The sequence below is a fragment of the Perognathus longimembris genome, chromosome 2 (assembly GCF_023159225.1).
Source record: "Perognathus longimembris pacificus isolate PPM17 chromosome 2, ASM2315922v1, whole genome shotgun sequence".
Lineage (NCBI taxonomy): Eukaryota > Metazoa > Chordata > Mammalia > Rodentia > Heteromyidae > Perognathus > Perognathus longimembris.
Window position 1 is genome coordinate 72,710,627 of NC_063162.1, and position 18,648 is coordinate 72,729,274.

At 44.6% G+C, this 18,648-nt stretch overlaps 1 long non-coding RNA gene across 1 annotated transcript; it reads left to right on the plus strand.

Annotated features, from left to right (window-relative positions):
- Positions 1 to 426: 426 nt before the first annotated feature.
- LOC125345752 lies at positions 427 to 18,427 on the plus strand. Its single transcript, XR_007209786.1, has 3 exons — positions 427 to 437; positions 9,184 to 9,198; positions 18,277 to 18,427. It is a non-coding gene; the product is annotated as an uncharacterized LOC125345752 (long non-coding RNA).
- The last annotated feature ends 221 nt before the right edge of the window (positions 18,428 to 18,648 follow it).

Here is an 18,648-nt window from a genome sequence, read left to right on the forward strand (position 1 = left end):
CATGGCTGCTACCTAGGTACAGAGGGGAACAAGGGCTCCCTGTATTTTTAAATGTCAAACTACAAGAAGCTAGTCTCACAGGTGGGGGTGCAGCCCTCTAGCATGGAGTCATCACCAGGGTATAGAAGCTGTTATAATTTTAACACTAAAACTTATAGTCACTCAGGTTCTCAGGTTAGCCCTTACACCATCAGGGCAGGTTTTCTCTTGGTTTTTTCCCTCAGGGTCTGTCATGATGAAGTCCTGCTCTGAAGGAGGGAGAGGAGAGGCTCTGTGTTCATTTCCTCTGAGAGTGTGTCTCAGAGGACCTGTGTGACAGCCCACAGCGCAGCCCAGGCCCTGGTTCTTGGCCTCTCAGAGGTGGAGTAGGAAACCTGAGCTGCTTTCCTTTTCTACTGCATTCTTGCTGAGAGCTGGCAGGCCCTCAGCAAATGGAAGTGCAAAATGCAGAGCTCAGAAGCCCTCAGGGCCCTGACTTCAAAGGCCCAGTGCCAGCAGCACAAGAAAAGTCAGAAAGAATACAGTTTTTACATTATGATGTAGCATACATACTATAATTTATATTATAACCAGTCCTGTAATGATGTTAGTATGTTATATGGTATATTCAAAACCAGCCTAGGCAGCAACAGGCACAACACGCTCATCTCCATTTACAGGCATACACCAAAAGTGGAGGTGTTCCTTAAGTGGTAGAACATCAACCTTGGGTACAAAAACTTTAGGGAGAGGGCCCAGCCACAGTGCCAGCACACACACAAAAATTAGACACTGACTGGGAATGTGGCCTAGTGGTAGAGTGCTTGCCTGTGATGCATGAAGCCCCAGGTTGGATTCCTCAGCACCACATAAACATAAAAAGCCAGAAGTGGCTCTGTGGCTCAAGCAGTAGAGTGCTAGTCTTGAGCAAAAGGAAGCAAGGGACAGTGCTCAGGCCCTGAGTTCAAGCTCCAGGACTGGGGGAAAAAAATTATATACCGCAGTCAACTTCAATTCATTACAGTGTGTAAGGCTGGTTCAGAACATGTTGATTAGGGAACAAATACAGCAGATAAAGAGAAGCAAAGATAAATCACATGATCATGTCAATTGATGCAGAAAGACCCTATGACAAACACAACATTCTTTTATGATAGAAACTCTAGGAAAATAAGACTCATACCCTCACATAATAAAGGCTGTATTTAATAGATAAACTTATAGTCAACATTCTTCTAAATAGGGCAAGAACTGAAACTATTTCCTCTGATTTTAGAGGAGGAAGACAAGCATGTCTGCTCTCTCTCCGATCCATGATAGTACTGGCATTTCTAGCCTCAGCTCAAAGGGAAGAGAAAGATAGAAAAGAGATCCAAATAGGGAAGGAAGAAGTCAGGCTATCCCTAGTGGCAGATAAAATGTGCTTATACCTAAAGCTACATAAAGACTTGATCTCTGGTGTCCTGGAGTTGAAATACCTTAGGCAATGTAGCCTGACATCAAAATCAATAAAGAAAAAGAGTAGCCTTTCTGTGCTCTAGCAATGAGCATTTGGGTAGGGCAATTTCCAATGGCCACCCAAAAGTAACCACTAACAAACGGAGTCAAGAAGATACCTCCATGATGGAAACCATAAAACTTGGATGAGGAAATTGGGGACAGCATATTTGTAAAGTCCTTTCATAGTTCTGATTTGACAGAATATGGGGGAAGTGACCACAGGCAATCTTCAAATTCACTGTGATACCTACCCAAACCCAATGCTACTCTCACACAAAGAGAAAACTGCCTTGAGTTGCAAGAGCTGAGGTGCAGGCAGCGTCTCCAGCACACAAGTGTAAGCTGGGCCCCAGAACTGGCTGTGGAGGTCACATGGCTGCCTGTACCTTGCTTTTCACTGGGGATCATAGCAGCATCGTGTACAACTGGTTTTGTAATCTTTGTATCATACCACCGTGAGCATCACTTCTTTTCCTTGTTCTGAAGAGTTTGTCTTTCAGCCTCTCAGGTGTTGTCCTCTTGAAATACAGAGTTGGGACAAGTGTCTGGAAACCTTATTTTCAGAATGGGCTGAGCAGCTCAGTGGTAGGTTGTTTGGTTCTCTTTTTGCTGCTAATCATCATATCTCAGGGTGTTGTGCTTTGGTGAAGATGGGCTCTAACCAATTGAGTCACACCTCCACCTCCAGGCCTTTTGCCTGTTGCACGCTTTGAGTCTCACAGACTTTTAGGCTTAGACAGACTTTAAAGCACAAATGCCAGTCTCTGAAGTAGCTAGACTTACAGGCATGTGCCATCAACATCTGTTCTCTTCCCAGGAATATCTAAAGATTTTCTGGAGGGTAAAAAAATTCTAGTATAAAAAATAAAATTGAAACCAACACTGATCTGTAAGATAAAGTGGCAGAGATAATGGGCTTTTATAAGGACTTCAGTACATGGATTGGCACATGAGACATGAAGGCAGGGTTAGGCCTGTTTGGCCTTCTTAAAATGGTATCAAGATAGCAATGCTGTGCATTTGACTTGACTAATTCTCATGGTTTTCCCTTGAGAAGTTATTTTAAGTACTTCTACCTATTGAATGCTCAAGTTATCTTGAGACCAGGGTTGCTTTGAACCTTGATGCTTCAGGACTGTCTTCAGACTAGCTATGATGACAGTCAAAGATAGGATTAAGCTACACAATATCCTGACTAGTATTGCTATAATAAAGAACACAGAGAGACACAACAAGAATACATGGAATGGACTTTGGGGCAATAATTGGTTAAAGCAATCACATTTGTTTACAAGTACTATGTTCTCACACATGAGGAATATTCATCTGCAGGAAGAAGGGAAACAGGTCTGACCTTCAGAAGGCAATACCTCTGAGTGTTGTCCCTCAGGACCCCAGACATGAAATCAGTCCCCGTGAACACCCCTTCCCATCTCCCCCTGGCCCATCTCCCTCCCTCTGGTACCCACAGACAAGGGTAGGGCAGGAGAAAAGGACTTCATCAAATCATAGAAATAAAACCCAGAGCCCAGCTCTATGCTCACCTATGTGCTTCCCAGGTGTCAGCGCTGTCCTCTCCTGTCCCAGGATGGATTCTGTGACATGTGCTCTTTGGAAAGGGAAGGGAAGGCATTGGCAGCTCAGGCCCCTTAGGCATTTGACGATCCTCCCCTTCATGCTTCTCCAAACCCTGATAGGGCCAAGGGTTGGGACAATGATCAGAACACTGTCTTGACCAGAGGTTTCTCCGCTGCTGGCTGTGGGAGGGGAGTTGCAGTCCTCCTTCTGAAGGGGCAGAGAGGAGGCAGAGCATAGAGACAGAGACAATGGTGGCACATTTGCACCTGTCACCTGTGCTCAGCATGAAGAAAACTGGCAGGATGGCTAGTTGGTGTATCTTGATACCATGAAGGCTCAGGCCCCAGAAGTGAGTGGCAGGGCAGAGGTCTAGGACTTGGACCCCTTACCTGGCCCTTGGGATCACTCCCCTGGTCCCTTTTGTGAGTCAGTACTAGAGAATTGCCTTAGTGACATGGACCTTTGACGTATCAGAGTTTCCTGAACCACTTCTGATTTCCACCCCCAAGAAGCCATAACTCTGATGACATCAGGGTCTGGCTGATCCAGGTGTGTGTGAGTGGGTTCTGGGTTGCCCCGCTGTTTTTGAGTCATGGATATGGGTACCAATCCTGTGAGGGCACAGAGTCCACCATAAGGAGGACAGCCTGTAGGGAAGTCCTCTGACAGCTGTGCTCTTACCAGAAAGTGGCCCAACAGTTCTTGGGCATGGAGCCTGTTGCAGGTCATGCCACAGAATTTGACTGGCCCGTTATTGTTGTACATAAGAACATGGATGCTGAAGCTCCACTTTGTCACTGTGGAAGCCTCCTGCACAAAAGATTTGGTAGCCCAGAGCGGCACATTGCCACACTGTATCTCAAGGGTTGTTCCAGGTGCAAAGCCAGGGCCTGGGTGCTCTCATTTATCTTGGCCCTCAAGGCCACTTGGACCACATCTCAACTTCTATCTCTGTCGTGGTTAATGGTAGATAAGAATCTCAGTGACTTCTCAGCCCAGGCTGGCTTTGAATTGCTATCCTCACATTGCAAGCACCTGGTGAGGTAGGGTTCCAGGCCTCAAACCTTTAGGTAATGGGAAAATTAGCACACCAAAAACCTTTTCTTAGGTGGGATGTGTAGATTGATGTTTCCTATGTTTTGGGGCTATGATCTGGTCTGGATGTGATGTTCCAGTCTGTCTTCCTAGCTCCTTGTGCAGGTTGAAGCCAGTCTGGTAAAACGGTGCATGAGAGTCCATGGCAAGTGGAAACCAGGCTCAGGGAAGGCATGCCTGCCATGCCAGAGGAGGCGGGAAGTGAAAAATAGGAGGATGGAGGCTCCAGCTCATGCTTCGATCAGGAGCAAAATCCCTTTTTCAACCATGAGCAGCACAGCAAAGGCTGCAGGTCTGACTCAGTGGAGGAGGAGGGTCAGTCTAGTAAGTGTGAGAGCCTGAGTTCAAAACTCCATCCAAACCACAACCTGGAACATCCCTCCATATAATTGTTACTACTTTATGTTGACTTTGTAGAACTTTTTTTCTTTTAGTTTAGTTATCACATGCGTTTGGCATGACATTTACCACATGCACACAGGTTCATTTTCAACATGTATCTACCAGGCTGACAGGGATACACTCACCAGGATTTCCCAAATCATTAATTTCTCATCATAAACAAGGGAAGCCAGAGCGATGTAGCTCAAAAGAGTCAGCACTGAACAGAGTGTTTACCAAACCCCAAACCTTATCAATAGCACCCTGTCTTGCACATCTGTCCTTCAAACATGAAGAATAATGAAGACACTTCCAGACACAAATAGGGAGGAATTATTTTTCCTCTATACCAGCCCTGAAGAAAGGAGTTTTTCAGCTGGAGATTCAAGTTCATCAGAGGAATCCAGAATGAATAAATAAATGATGAGAACTCTGTTAAAGGTAAATTTATAGGTGTTAAAGGGGAATCTAAGTCTATTTCTATTTTCTACATGATATAAGAAACATATGACCTGACTTAAGTAACTGTAATTCCCTTTATATCAAATTATAAAAAACTAAAGGCAGCCACATATAATAGGCCAATTTTCCAAAATAAAATCAAATAAAAAAGGACTGCATGTCACCCAAATCCCTCAAAGGCAGTGTAGCAAGTGCATACTGTAGATAAAACCCAGAGCCTCCCGCATGTAACCTAGGCCTTCTACCATCAGTCACTGCCCAGTCCACTCCCTAAAGTGCTTTTGTACCCAGGATACCCCACCCCCCATGAGGAAGGCAGAGCAGGTGGCTGATGCTGTCTTTGAGGATCAGGACACTGAATCCAAGGACACATGACTGCAGCCCCCTGTGGTCCTCCTATGTCACAAAGGCTCTCCTCAGCAGGGCATCTCAGAATGTCAATGCAGGCTGCCAGTTAATGGGAAAAAGCATTGTGCTAGTGACATAAATGCAGACAGACCCCATCAAAGGCAGTCCTCATGTTGACATGAGCTCCCCTTTAGGGAGCAGTATGTGGACTGAGGGAGAAGAGACCCCAGGGAGCAGGAAGCCTGGTGGGAGGAGGTGGCATGGTCCACATGAGCCCTGGAAGCCTGAAGCTCTCCTGTCTAGAGCAGGGCCTGCAGTTGGAGAGAAGAGGAATCTGGGGCATGGTCTTTGTTTAGGAAATTGTGAATTTTGCATGTTGCATGTGTTAGTTCTGAGTGGCCATCTTGTCCTCCATTGATTCAGGTCCTGAAATGACCTCAGAGTGGTGAAAATCCACGGAGACATGGTCAAAGATGACAAAGGCTTCTTTATGTTTTTTTGGGTTTTTTTTGGCCAGTCCTGGGCCTTGGACTCAGGGCCTGAGCACCATCCCTGGCTTCTTCTAGCTCAAGGCTAGCACTCTGCCACCTGAGCCACAGCGCCCCTTCTGGACGTTTTCCATATATGTGGTGCTGGGGAATCAAACCAAGAGCTTCATGTGTAGGAGGCAAGCACTCTTGCCACTAGGCCATATTCCCAGCCCCTTCTTTATGTTTTGTTTAGTTTTTAGAAGGCTGGTGCCTGCCTTGTTCTGGTACACCTCGAAAGTAAGAGCAACCCCAATTCCAATGGGGTGGGGTTTAAGATAGCAAAGAAAACCATACACTTGTGGTTTCACAATTGCTAGCTGACACCATTCTGTTGGAGTCAGGGAATAGCTGAGGCCTCTGGGCTCTCGGGGCAGCAGCAGCCATGTTTGCACTGCCTCCCTCCCAGGGCCTGTAGTAGTGACATCAGTGTGGAGCGAGACTTCCAGCCAGGCTGGGCTTCCAGGGCCTCTGGTTCTTATATTCCCTCACTGGTTTTTGTAATATGGAGGTCAGATCTGGCCAGCGCCATATTGACCACATGGCAAGCTTGACCATGTGGTATTTCTAGCATCTTGTCTTGATGGGTGTGCCTGGATTCCTACAGGAAGGGAAGTCCCATTCCCAGGTAATGGGTGGTCCTAAATCCCAAGAGACAGGGGTGAGCACATGGCCTGTAGGTTACTGAACCTGTCAGTCAAGTGCTTGGGACTGGGATCTTCCTGTGACCCAGCCCCCTGACCTGACCCTGTTTAGGGGCAGGTGAGCTCAGGTGCCATTACACCATGCCACATGGTCCCATATGGTGTCTATTGTCCCCATGGCCTCCCAATTCAGCTCTCTACTGGAGCTGAATTGGTTTGTTGGTACTTAGAAATCTTCTGGAAGTAAGTCTCTGTGCTGCTGGCCTGTTTTGTGTTATATGTTTTTCTGAAACCTGGGACGGGTCCATCTGGGACTTCCCCAATAAATTGAAATGCTCGAGTTCAGATTCCCCAAGAGACCACCAGAGACCAAGACCAATGCAAGCAGCAAAAAGGGCGTTTATTTCGGGCTAGCTCGGTCCTCCGTGCACTCAGCACTCTGGTGACCTAAGAGGCCCTGAGGCTAAGGCTTCCAGCTGTTTCATACATTCTTTGGGGAAGGCAGGGACTTAGCATACATCATAGCATCTTTCAACAAATCAACACACACCACGGGAAAATTAAAAAATAATTCTAAAGCATGTTTGTTGCATTTGGTGGTGGGAAGGAATCTGGAAAGGGTCATTGGTCAGATCAAGGGACTGATGCATTTAAAATTGATTGGTTAAGCCATAGGGGTGTAGCAAGGGGGGATGTGTGCACAGCTGCAGGGTTTTGATTAGGTATTGGAAATTGCACTCACAGTTGGATACTGGAAATCCCTCTCACAAATACTGGAAATCACACTCATGATTAGATACTGAAAATTCCACTCATAATTACTGGAAATCACACTCACAGTTGGATATGGTCTTTACCGGGAAGTGAGGGGTAGGGGGTAGGACTTATGGTAAGGTCAGTTAGGTACAGAATGGGGTCTTAGTACAATATGGAGTTATTCTGGTCCTTCACACTGGCTCTACATTTTCCCCCTTAGGTACCTTGGGAGCCAATCATGGCTGTCCATCTCAATGGCTTGCATGTCTAGGGGCTGGTATTGAGATAAGGCATGGGCCAATAGTTAGGGCCCAAAGTAGTAGAACCAAAGAGCCTGTCAACACAGCTGTCAGGAGAGTTGCCCATGGTGACCAGGAGAACAGTGGCTGATACCATTTCTCTCCTTTTTGCTTTTTGTTATATTTTTACCAAATGCCAAGCTTTCCCTAATGATTCCTGATTGATTGGCATAAAAACAGCACCCTTTTCCTAAGGCTACACATAAGGAGCAAATCCAGGCTTCACCTACTTTGCAAGACCATCTCAACGGGGAAATCAAGCAGTTACAGATATTCACATGAGATCTTTCTGGTTTACATTTAGTTGACATCACACAAGTCCCTTAGCTCTGTGGATGCAGGTACAGATAAACATAGTTTCACACAGAAGCTCCAATTCTGACCCTATTTGTATTATAGCCAATTTGATTACATACCAACTTTACTCATAAGCTCTAATTTTAAGACATACTGATACCTTTTGCTACATACTCAAACTTTCTAGGGAATGTCTTCCTTTATCTAATCTAAAGGGAATCGCTTGTCTTCCCCAATTCTCTTTCTAAAGTCTTTCCTTATCCCCATTTATGCCCTCTTCTACTTATTCAGACCATCAGCGACTTACTTGAACATTCTGTGACAACTGACAATTCTTAACATCCTGTAACAATTGACAATCCTTACTTTTCAAATCCCTTTCTTATCCAGAAGAAACCATTTTGTTTCCTCTATCCCTTTCTCCAAGGCTTTCTATACTAACTTTCCTCTTTACTTTTCCTGGGGCTTCTTTGCTGCTAGAGTTTTAAACTGTCTACATTTTCTTTTCCTCTGATTTGTGGAATCTGGTTTATCTCAACTACATCAAGGCAATTTACTGTGACTTCACCCACAGGCTGTTGGGGAAAACAAAGATGGGGCAAGGGTCACTCCAATGGGACTGCTGCTCCTAAGAAACCAGACGAGAGCCAACTATCATGAGTTACTATTTTAGAGTGGATTTCTCCAGTTTCCAGTGCCTCTAAGTGCCTAAGGTTGGCCAGTGGCATCTGTAAGATTCAACCCCAGGAGGGCTCCATGAAGATGCCCCCAGCAGTTTGAATCTCTGTCCAGTTACCTTGGTAACTGGCACACCTGATGGCAGTTACCTCCCTCCCTTCTCTGAGGTCACATTCTAATCCATCTGGACATACTCTAATACACTTGGACACACCTCTCACCCCAAGCATTGCCTGGAAGTGACTCTCCAGCCCGTCATACATGATTTGGATTTAGCAGCAGGCCATCAGTTCCATGGAATTGTCTACTTGAAAATCTCTTACAATATCCCATTTTCTTAATAGTTAACTCCAGTCAACTCAAGAATGTCCCTCCAAAATTTTAGTTTCAGCAGATCCAAAGCACTTTCCAGCAGAAATCAGCTGCGTGTGATTGAGTCCCATCTGTCTTTACCATGGTAGGGGTGCTCAGAGTGAAGATGTAGATTCTTCCAGATGACTGTTAGGCTGTCCTTGATCTTCACTCAAATGGAATGGGCAGAGGCCATGGTGGTGTCAGGCAGCAGTGGCTCCCAGTGGCTCCAGGAGAATGTCACACCTTCTGGTGGGTTGCCTGCAAATTTCTCCATAGACTGGTTAGAGAAGCTTAACCTAAGTTAACCTAAAGCCTGACTTTAGTGAAATCGCCTAGTATTTTCCTGATTGCCTTTTAAACACACTAGCTTTAGTAGGCTGGCACATCACTGAATTTCAAGACAGCTTTAGGCAATGGCCTTTGGCCATAATTTTTCCAGGGCAATAACTTTCAGTAATCAAATATTTCCAATAAGGCTAGGATGATTATTATTTTATTTTTATTTTTATTTTGTTTTGCCAGTCCTGGGCCTTGGACTCAGGGCCTGAGCACTGTCCCTGGCTTCTTTTTGCTCAAGGCTAGCACTCTGCCACTTGAGCCACAGCACCACTTCTGGCCTTTTTCTGTATATGTGGTGCTGGGGAATCAAACCCAGGGCTTCATGTATACGAGGCAAGCACTCTTGCCACTAGGCCATATCCCCAGCCCGGATTATTATTTTTTAATGACTCTGTTTCCTTGATCTTGAAGGGGGAGCTGATGGGCAGAGATCATCCATCTTCTGTAACTTCTTCAGGCTAACTCAGGGGCGTTGACCTTACCTAGCCAGGAACCTATAGATCCTTAGCCTACTTTACCAAGGGGTTGTCAGGACTAGATGTTACTGGGAACTTTACTCCAAACTGAAGTAAATAGCTAACCTTTTAACAACTGCATAGACCTCTTCTTGGGATATAACATGGTAGTCTTTTTAGCTCTCTGGTTTGTATAAAAGCATTTTCCTCTCTGGATGGGGAAACTGATGATGTAACAATGCCTAAACTACCTTTGCAGACTTTAGATCTCAATAAGGACAAGATCTCAGATCCACAAACTTTCTTTCCTGAACAGATGTATCAGCTTAAAATTCTCACTGCCAGTCAGGGCTTTGAGTAGATGTAGGGGGTTGGGATTTTAAACTATCCCCCATTTAACAAACTTAGCTTTACTACCCACTATCACAGATGACTGGCAAGTTCCTGTCCAGTTACAAAGTAGATAGACATAGGCAATAAAAGGCATGCTTACGAACTATTCTTCTAGGACCTCCCGGCTCTGATTAACTTTTGAAAGGGCAAACAGGAGTGACTCTAGGATCTGACACCATCTCTGCCATCCAAGCAGTGGCTTACTGCCTCTGGATGCTCCATCACTTTTGTCCCAGGAGTGACTTTTCCATGCTGGTATAAATGCACCTTTGGCATTTATCTTGGTCCATCACTGGACTTGGACTCGGGGCCTGAGTGCTGTCCCTCAGCTCTCCAGCTCAAGAATAGCACCCTACCACTTTGAGCCTCAAAGTGACTCATGACTGTTCCCAGCACTCTGCTGGACAGCTAGAGACGAAGACTCTCACAGGGACCTTTCTCTGCCCGGGCTGGCTTCGAACCGCAGATTTCAGATCAATGAGTTTTACAAGAGGCCACTTTACTCCAATTAAAAGCAACAAGGTGGTCCACACAGAAGTAGTTCTTAAGCATGCTCTTACCTGGAACTTATTAAGGGCCAATGTTAGATCTTGACAAACTTGTAGGAATCATCTGTCCTTCTCTGTGAGCCTTCTGGAAACTGTTACCAAAAAACTCTACAAACAAACTGGAATGGCAATTAAACACTCATTTTGGTAGCCATACTTTTCCTTTTCTCACTTTGCAACAATCATTTAGGAAAATTTTATTTCCAAATTTCTTATCTAGAAATGCATTCTTGATCTCCAAAGCCTTTTACTAACCTCTGCTTTAACACTAACACTAGCTTTTATCTGCATTGGAAAAACTCTGAAGCTTACAGGCATTCTGAAACCAGGTATCGCCCTTTGCCTCCGGGCTGCCTGTTTTAAAAGAGCCCCCCCCCCCTTTTTTTTTCCTTCAGTCCCAGTTACTGCATGAAGACCTTTGAACTCAAATGACAATTTTCCCTTAATGTAAGAATTACAATTAGAAATTAGAAATACTTATCCATTCAGCTTTCCAATAAATTAGTGAGAAACGATAGCCCATTTTGCCATTTCTTCCTACATACAGAGAGTTAATGAGAGTTTACTTCTATCCCCATTAGTTTAATATATATCCTTTAAAATACTTGCCTGATTACATGTAAGTTAAGATAGTTAAGAGTCTTACTATTACATCACAGTATCTAGTTCCTGTTTTTTTTTTAAAAAACAATGCACTAATCTTTTAAAACATTTGGTAATGCCCGAACTTGATGGCTTCCTGAAGGTTAAGCTTAAACTCACCCATTTTTGCATCATTCAGTCACATTTATACACATATATACACGTGTGTGCACACACACATACATACATACTCATACACAAATATTTGTTTTAAAACTTAAAAGCACACAAAATAAATATCAGCTGTACATTTTTTAGGGGCAGGAGGTGTTTTTGCCAATCTTACTCTTGCAAAAACCAGAATTTAAAATAAAACCTTTAATAAATGATTTTAGCATTCTCCAGCCTCATTTTCCAGGGCTTGATAGTTTTAGTAAAACATTTTAGCACACCAAATAATTTTCTGCTTAAGAAGATTGGGTGGGGGGTCCCCCAGAGTTCTTTTTGCAGACACTCACACTCTGATTGTGAGCTGTAGCCTATACATCTTTCTAATGAGCTAAACATAAATCCAGGGGGATAGAGGGAGTCTGTCCCATTTGGTCCGTCAGTCAGGAGATACAGAAAACAGAGAAGATTAATCCAGACCAGTTCTGTACCAATACAAGCAATTTTTCCTTTTCTGCAATACAATCTTTTCTAGTTTCCCATTGGATTTACTTTCTTTCCTAATTCACCACCAGACCTAGTCTTTTCAGTACTCAATCTCGTCCTAGGCCCTTTTGCTTTTAATTTCACCTTCTCTTTTACATCAAAGTCCAATTAATCACATCATTCAGACAACTCAGAGCATTTGACATAAACCGAGACAAACATACAAAAGTGGCAAAAGTAAAAGCAGTTTGACAAATCTGGAGAAGCAATGCTGCTAAGAAAAGGAAGGGAGGAAAATTCCACTGGGGACATAAAGAGAAAGAGAAGGAGTCACTCCTGGAAGTCTTCTGTTTGCCACGTTCTCAGTTCAGTCCCCATGCCTAGGAGGAATTTCTCCCGCCAGTGTGGAGGAGGTTAGACACACACAGAGACCACATGCAAAACACATAAAGGAACTAAATATGCCATAAACAATCTACTAATTTATAAACTGACGGGGCCAACAAACATGGGACAAGATAACAAAACAAGTTATGTAGGTTTGACACAGAAGAGACTGTCAGAATCACAACACAGAAACAACAGCGCTGCGCGGTGGGGTCACTCCCCACAGCCTACGGGTGGCTTGAGCTGAACCCCCCCCCCCCGTTCGACCATGTCAGCAGCTGCGGGTCAGGACTTGGGGCTGACATGTCCATGTCCTGGGCTGCTGGTGCCAGCAAGGGGGGGGGGGAGGTACAGAGGGGCATAGGGTGGAGAAAATATTTCAGCCTCCTTGGGGCCTCTCTGGAACACTGGGGGCTTTTCTTCTCCACGATCTTCTTCCTTCTTGGTTTTTCTCCTCACCCTGTATCTTTTGAACGAATATTGGGGTAGGGGAAGGAGTGGAGGGGAGGGAGTTAGTGGTAAGAAAGGCCTAACCCAAGCTGGAGCGTTCCTGTCAACGAGTTCCCTCCAGGTGACTATATAAGGAACCTGGTCTGGATGGCCCGAACAAGGGGTGTAGATTAGGCATTGTAAAGTCCTGATCTTACCTATGTCAAAGCTCCCCTTGGGTGGCCAATTAGCTCCCTCAACAGTGGGCCATTCTGACTTGCACAAGGTAATCCACTTTTCCTTCTTAATGGCCACACTTTGGTTCTGAGCTATCTCCTTAACCTCCCTCCAGTGAGCTAGGGTCAAGTCTAGGGGGCTGGATGGGACATTGCCCATGGCTATCAGTCTCGTCAGTCGTTCAGTCCACAAAATAACAAGAGGTAAAACAATTCCAACAAAACAGAAAAAACAATACACACAGGTCTGATATTTAAAAGACTTACAAGATGGAGATCTCCCAAGTTGGTCTTCTGGCTTCTGTGAAGAAACAGAAGGAGCAGACCCAAGATCAAGGTGGGCTAGTCGAGTTTCGGTTAGGAGGCCCTCCCAGTCAGTTCCAGCCAAAAACCGAACTGACTCGCGCCCTATAAGTATCAAGGCAGGGCTCCAGGGGTCCCCCTTCAAAGGTGGAGTATCAGGGACGTCTTCCAGTTCCTCCAAGATTGTCGTGCAAGCGCGTCTGCTTTGACAATCCCCTCAAGAAATACAAGTCGGAGTGGTCATCCTCAAGAGGAAAAGTGAAAGCAAAACAGACAGACAAATGACAGGACAAAACAAATCAACAGTGCTGTGTTCTTACCTTCGGGGTCTGGGGTCTTGGGGGTCTCTGGGGCTATCCCGGACAATCCCCCAACTGTTATGCCCAAGTCATGAGATGACCACCAAGAAGATCACCGAGAGCCAGACGTTCCCAAATGCAAAAGCAAGGCTTTATTCAGGCAGGCTGCAGCTCGGGCTTCATCCTACACTCCGACGCAGCAGAGGTTAGAAGGAAGGCCCTGAGCTGAAATTTCACAGGTCTTATAAAGGCAAAAAACCACAAAGTTACAGCAATCAGGTGTTCAAGCAAGATTAGGATATGGGTACAAATCTGATTGGCTCAGGGCTAGAGGCATTCCAGGGCGGTTAGAGTTAAGCATTCCCAGCTGGTTAGAGTTAAGCAGGGAGTTTCCTGACCAGCTGGGCCCTAATAAGCTTGTTCTGCTAGCCGGGATAATTAGTGGCCTGGGTTACTCATAGTTTAAACAGTCAACAAAATGGGGGCTGCCTGAAAATGGGGTTTACTTTAACTCTTCAAGTATACACATAAAATTCAGTACCTGAATCATTAAATGATACCCAAAACAATTGTGACAAAAGTACATTCAGCAGTGTACACCAGAACTACAAGCACAAGAATCCAGACTTAGTTTTTTTTTTTAATACATCCAAATTGCAAAATACAAATAAACCTTTTAATCCTTCTTTAAGGTTTTCCAATATTAATAATCCATCCTAAGGGGCAGTTTTAGAAATTCCAGTCAAATCATTCATTTTTACCACCAGGTTTCCAATGTTCACCTGAAAACAAAAGAGACAAAAGAAAGGCCTCCATTGGCCTGTCCTACAGAACGGCCTATATCCATCCTACTCCTCAGAGCTTGATGAACTGTCTTGGTGCCGGCTTGTCCTCTTCCACCATGAATGGACATCCCCTTATGGCTGTCCCACCACGTGGATTCCCTCCAGGGCCTGTGCCACTACGTGGACTGGCTAAGCTGCACCTTTGCCAGATCACCCCTCACTCCTGTGGATAGGCACACTGACCTGTCCTAGGTTTTTCCTGTCCTTTCCTATTGGTCTCTGACTGAGAAACCCAAGCAGATTTTTTTTAACAGTGATAAACCTTTACATCCAAATTTCTGACACTTAGCCCTGATTTTTTTTAATTAAAGAAACATTTTTAAACTATAGTTCCTCTTTAAAACAATGCAATAATCCTTTAAAGCATTTGGTAACACCCAAACTTGATGACCATTTGAATTTAAACTTAAACTCAATTTTACATCATGCTAACAGTATTGAACATGTTCACACTCACACATGCACACACACACATGCATATTCAAAAGATCTTAAAGCACGCAAAATAAACATTGGCTGTACATTTTCCAGTGGCAAGAGGTATTTTTGCCAGTCTTATTCCTGCAACACCCAAATCTTAAGACAAAACTTTTAACAAATGATTTTAACATTCTCCAGCCTCATTTTCCAGGGCTTGATAGTTTTAACAAAACATTTTGGCACACCAAATAATTTTCTGCTGAAGAAGATTGGGTGGGGGTCCCCCCAGAGTTCTTTTTGTGGACATTCACACTCTGATTGTGAACTGTCGCCTGTACATCTTTCCAGTGAGCTAAACATAAATCCAGGGGGGTAGAGGGAGTCTGTCCCATTTTGTCCGTCACAGTCAGGAGATACAGAAAACAGAAGAACAGTCCAGACCAGTCCTGTAACAATACAGGCAATTTTTACTTTTACTTTCTTTCCTAATTCACCACTGAACCTAGACTCCTCAGTACTCAATCTCATCCTAGGCCCTTCTGCTTTCAATTTCACTTTCTCTTTTACATCAAAGTCCAATTAACCACATCAGTCAGACAACTCAGAGCATTTGACATAAACCAGACAAAAATACAAAAGTGGCAAGAGTAAAAGCAGTTTGACAAATCTGGAGATGCAATGCTGCTAAGAAAAGGAAGGGAGAATTCGCTGGGGACCTAAAGAGAAAGAGAAGTTGGAGTCACTCCTGGAAGTCTTCTGTTTGCCAGGTTCTCAGTTCAGGCCCGATACCTAGGAGGAATTTCTCCTGCCAGTGTGGGGGTTAGACACACTTACACACAGACCAAATACAAAACACTTAACATAAACCCAAATTGCAGCGTGGTAGCAAATTGTTCAGAAGCAAGTAACAGACTACACACAGAGGAACAGACTATTCACAGATCCAAAAAATGTCTGTCTCTAAAAATGCCTGTACTGAGGAACAATTTACTGAAGTCACAGCGCGTGGCAAATTGTTCAGATGCAAGTAACAGAGTACACACGGAGGAACAGACTACACATGGATCCAAAAATTTGTCTGTCTCCAAAATGTCTGTACTGAGGAACAATTTACCCACATGGGGGTCTGGGGACATCTCCCACAGATCCTGTTGGTAGCCCTATAGTGCATCCACCAAGGCTCTTTTGCCAACCTCACACACACACACACACACATCCTGCAGGGCCACAGTACACATACACATCAGCAATGCCGCACTCACTTACCGGCCGGATTTTCACAACCCCTTGGCCTGGTGTCTGGGTGGGCTTAGGGAGGTATCCCGGATGAGCCCCCACTGAAATGCTCAAGTTTGGATCCCCCGAGAGACCACCAGATACCAAGACCAATGCAAGCAGCAAAAAAGGCGTTTATTTCAGGCTAGCTCGGTCCTCCATGCATTCAGCAATCCGGTGACCTAAGAGGCCCTGAGGCTAAGGCTTCCAGCTGTTTCATACATTCTTTGGGGAAGGCAGGGACTTAGCATACATCATAGTATCTTTCAACAAATCAACACACACCACAGAAAAATTAAAAAATAATTGTAAAGCATGTTTGTTGCATTTGGTGGCGGGAAGGAATCTGGAAAGGGTCATTGGTCAGATCAAGGGACTGATGCATTTAAAATTGATTGGTTAAGCCATAGGGGTGTAGCAAGGGGGGATGTGTGCACAGCTGCAGGGTTTTGATTAGATATTGGAAATTGCACTCACAGTTGGATACTGGAAATCCCTCTCACAAATACTGGAAATCACACTCATGATTAGATACTGAAAATTCCACTCATAATTACTGGAAATCACACTCACAGTTGGATATGGTCTTTACCAGGAAGCGAGGGGTAGGGGGGTAGGACTTATGGTAAGGTCATTTAGGTACAGAATGGGGTCTTAGTACAATATGGAGTTACTCTGGTCCTTCCCTCTGTTTCTACAAAATCTGTAATATGGAGGTAAGATCTGACCAGTGCCATCATTGGCTGTTGAGGGGTGTCAGACTGACTCCATCTCAGATTAGTTAAAGAGAGCTGAAGCCGACTCCATCTTCACTAAGATCTCCCCTGCCCTATCCAGGGAGTTCCTTTTTGCTGGGATAAGATTGTGTAAACTGCTTGACCACCTGAGTAGTGGAATGTTCAAGGTTTAACCTGTGCCTTCCCATGAGTAGGCGTATCGGCCTGCATCATGTGAGCCCCGTCAAATCCGTATGACAAGTCTAACTAGAATGATAGGTTGGTTCAAACAGATACTATGAGACAGACTGTAACTCCATTGGCCACCTGCGTGTGGCCTGGCATGCTCTGTAAGTGTTGTAACCTCACTGGCCACCTGCTTGTGGCAAGCTTGACCATGTGGTATTTGCCTTTATAACCCGACCTTGAGCATGGCCCAGAGGGCACAGTTCCAGCTCCCAAATCTGGGCCGTGACGCTGCAGGTCAGTATACATTTTACTTCCCCAATAAATCCATCTTTTTACTGGAGACTATCTCTGAGTGGTGGACTCTTGGAGGGATGGAGGAATCCCCCCTCAGATCCCACTACATTGTGGTCCCCTCACTTAGGGGGACCCCATTACAAAATCCATCTTTTTACTTGAGACTGTCTCTGAGTGGTGGACTCTTGGAGGGATGGGGGACCCCTCCCTAGGACTCCATTACAGTTTTCACCTCCAAATCAAATCATTAATTTTTTTGTCTATTGTATTTTTATTGTAAAGGTGATATACAGAGGAGTTAAGGTTACATAAATCAGTACACGAATACATTTCTTTCTTGGTACAAATAATTGATTTTTACATCCTCTTTTGGGCCAAATCCTAAACTCCCCCCCTCTCTCCATTGGGCAGGCTTAGAGTGGGGCAGGTCCTTCAGATGGTACCAGGCTGCCAGTACAAAGGTGTGGGCAGAAAGTCTCTCCCTATAGGAGGTCCAAGTAAGGCATTAAGAACAGGAGAGGCAACCATAGCAAAGAACCATGTCCTTTTAAAACACATTAATTCACACTTGGAAAAGTCTTATCTTGAGGCCTCTTGAGTGTTGCTGAACAGTTCATCTTGAAGCTGTCTCCAGATATTGTCCCAATACCTGTTTCACTTGAGGCTGATGGATCCAACTTTAACAGCCGGTGTATTAAGCAGGGCTGAGTAAGGTCCTTGTCACTTGGGTTCCAGTTCAGGACGGTGATGCCTTCTTACCCACACCAGCTGTCCAGGCGAGAAAGAGTGGGTGGAGTTTTTCTCAGGAGGCCGGTGGGCCTTGGCCACCAAGGCTAGGCACATAAAAGAACATATTGCAAAACCCGCAGTGACTGTCCAAGATTGTGGTTAGACATTTCTGTTAGTATAGCTTCCCCAAATTTAGGAACCAAAGGGGCAGTCTGCCATACATTATTTTGAAGGGAGTGAATTCTTTAACATAAGGGGGTGCATCTTGCATGGAGGAGAGCAAAGTCATGGCCAGTCTCTGTAATTAATTTAGTTAAAATTTCCTTTAAGGTCCTATTCATTCTTTCCACTTGTCCTGAACTCTGAGGTCTATAAACACAATGTAATTTCCAATTTATTTCTAGGGCTTTAGCTAATAATTGAGTAACTTGGGCCATGACGGTATGCCAAATGGAGGAATTCTTTTATGGGGTAAATTTTTAACTGTTACCTGAGTGGTTTGTTTTTGTCAGGAATGGCTCAGCCCAGCCTGAAAAACTGTCCACTAGTACTAACAGATACCGATACCCATACTTCCCAGGTATTACCTCCCTGAAGTCCACTTCCCCAAATTCACCAGGTGAGGTTCCTCACATATATACCCTCTCCACGTGTTCC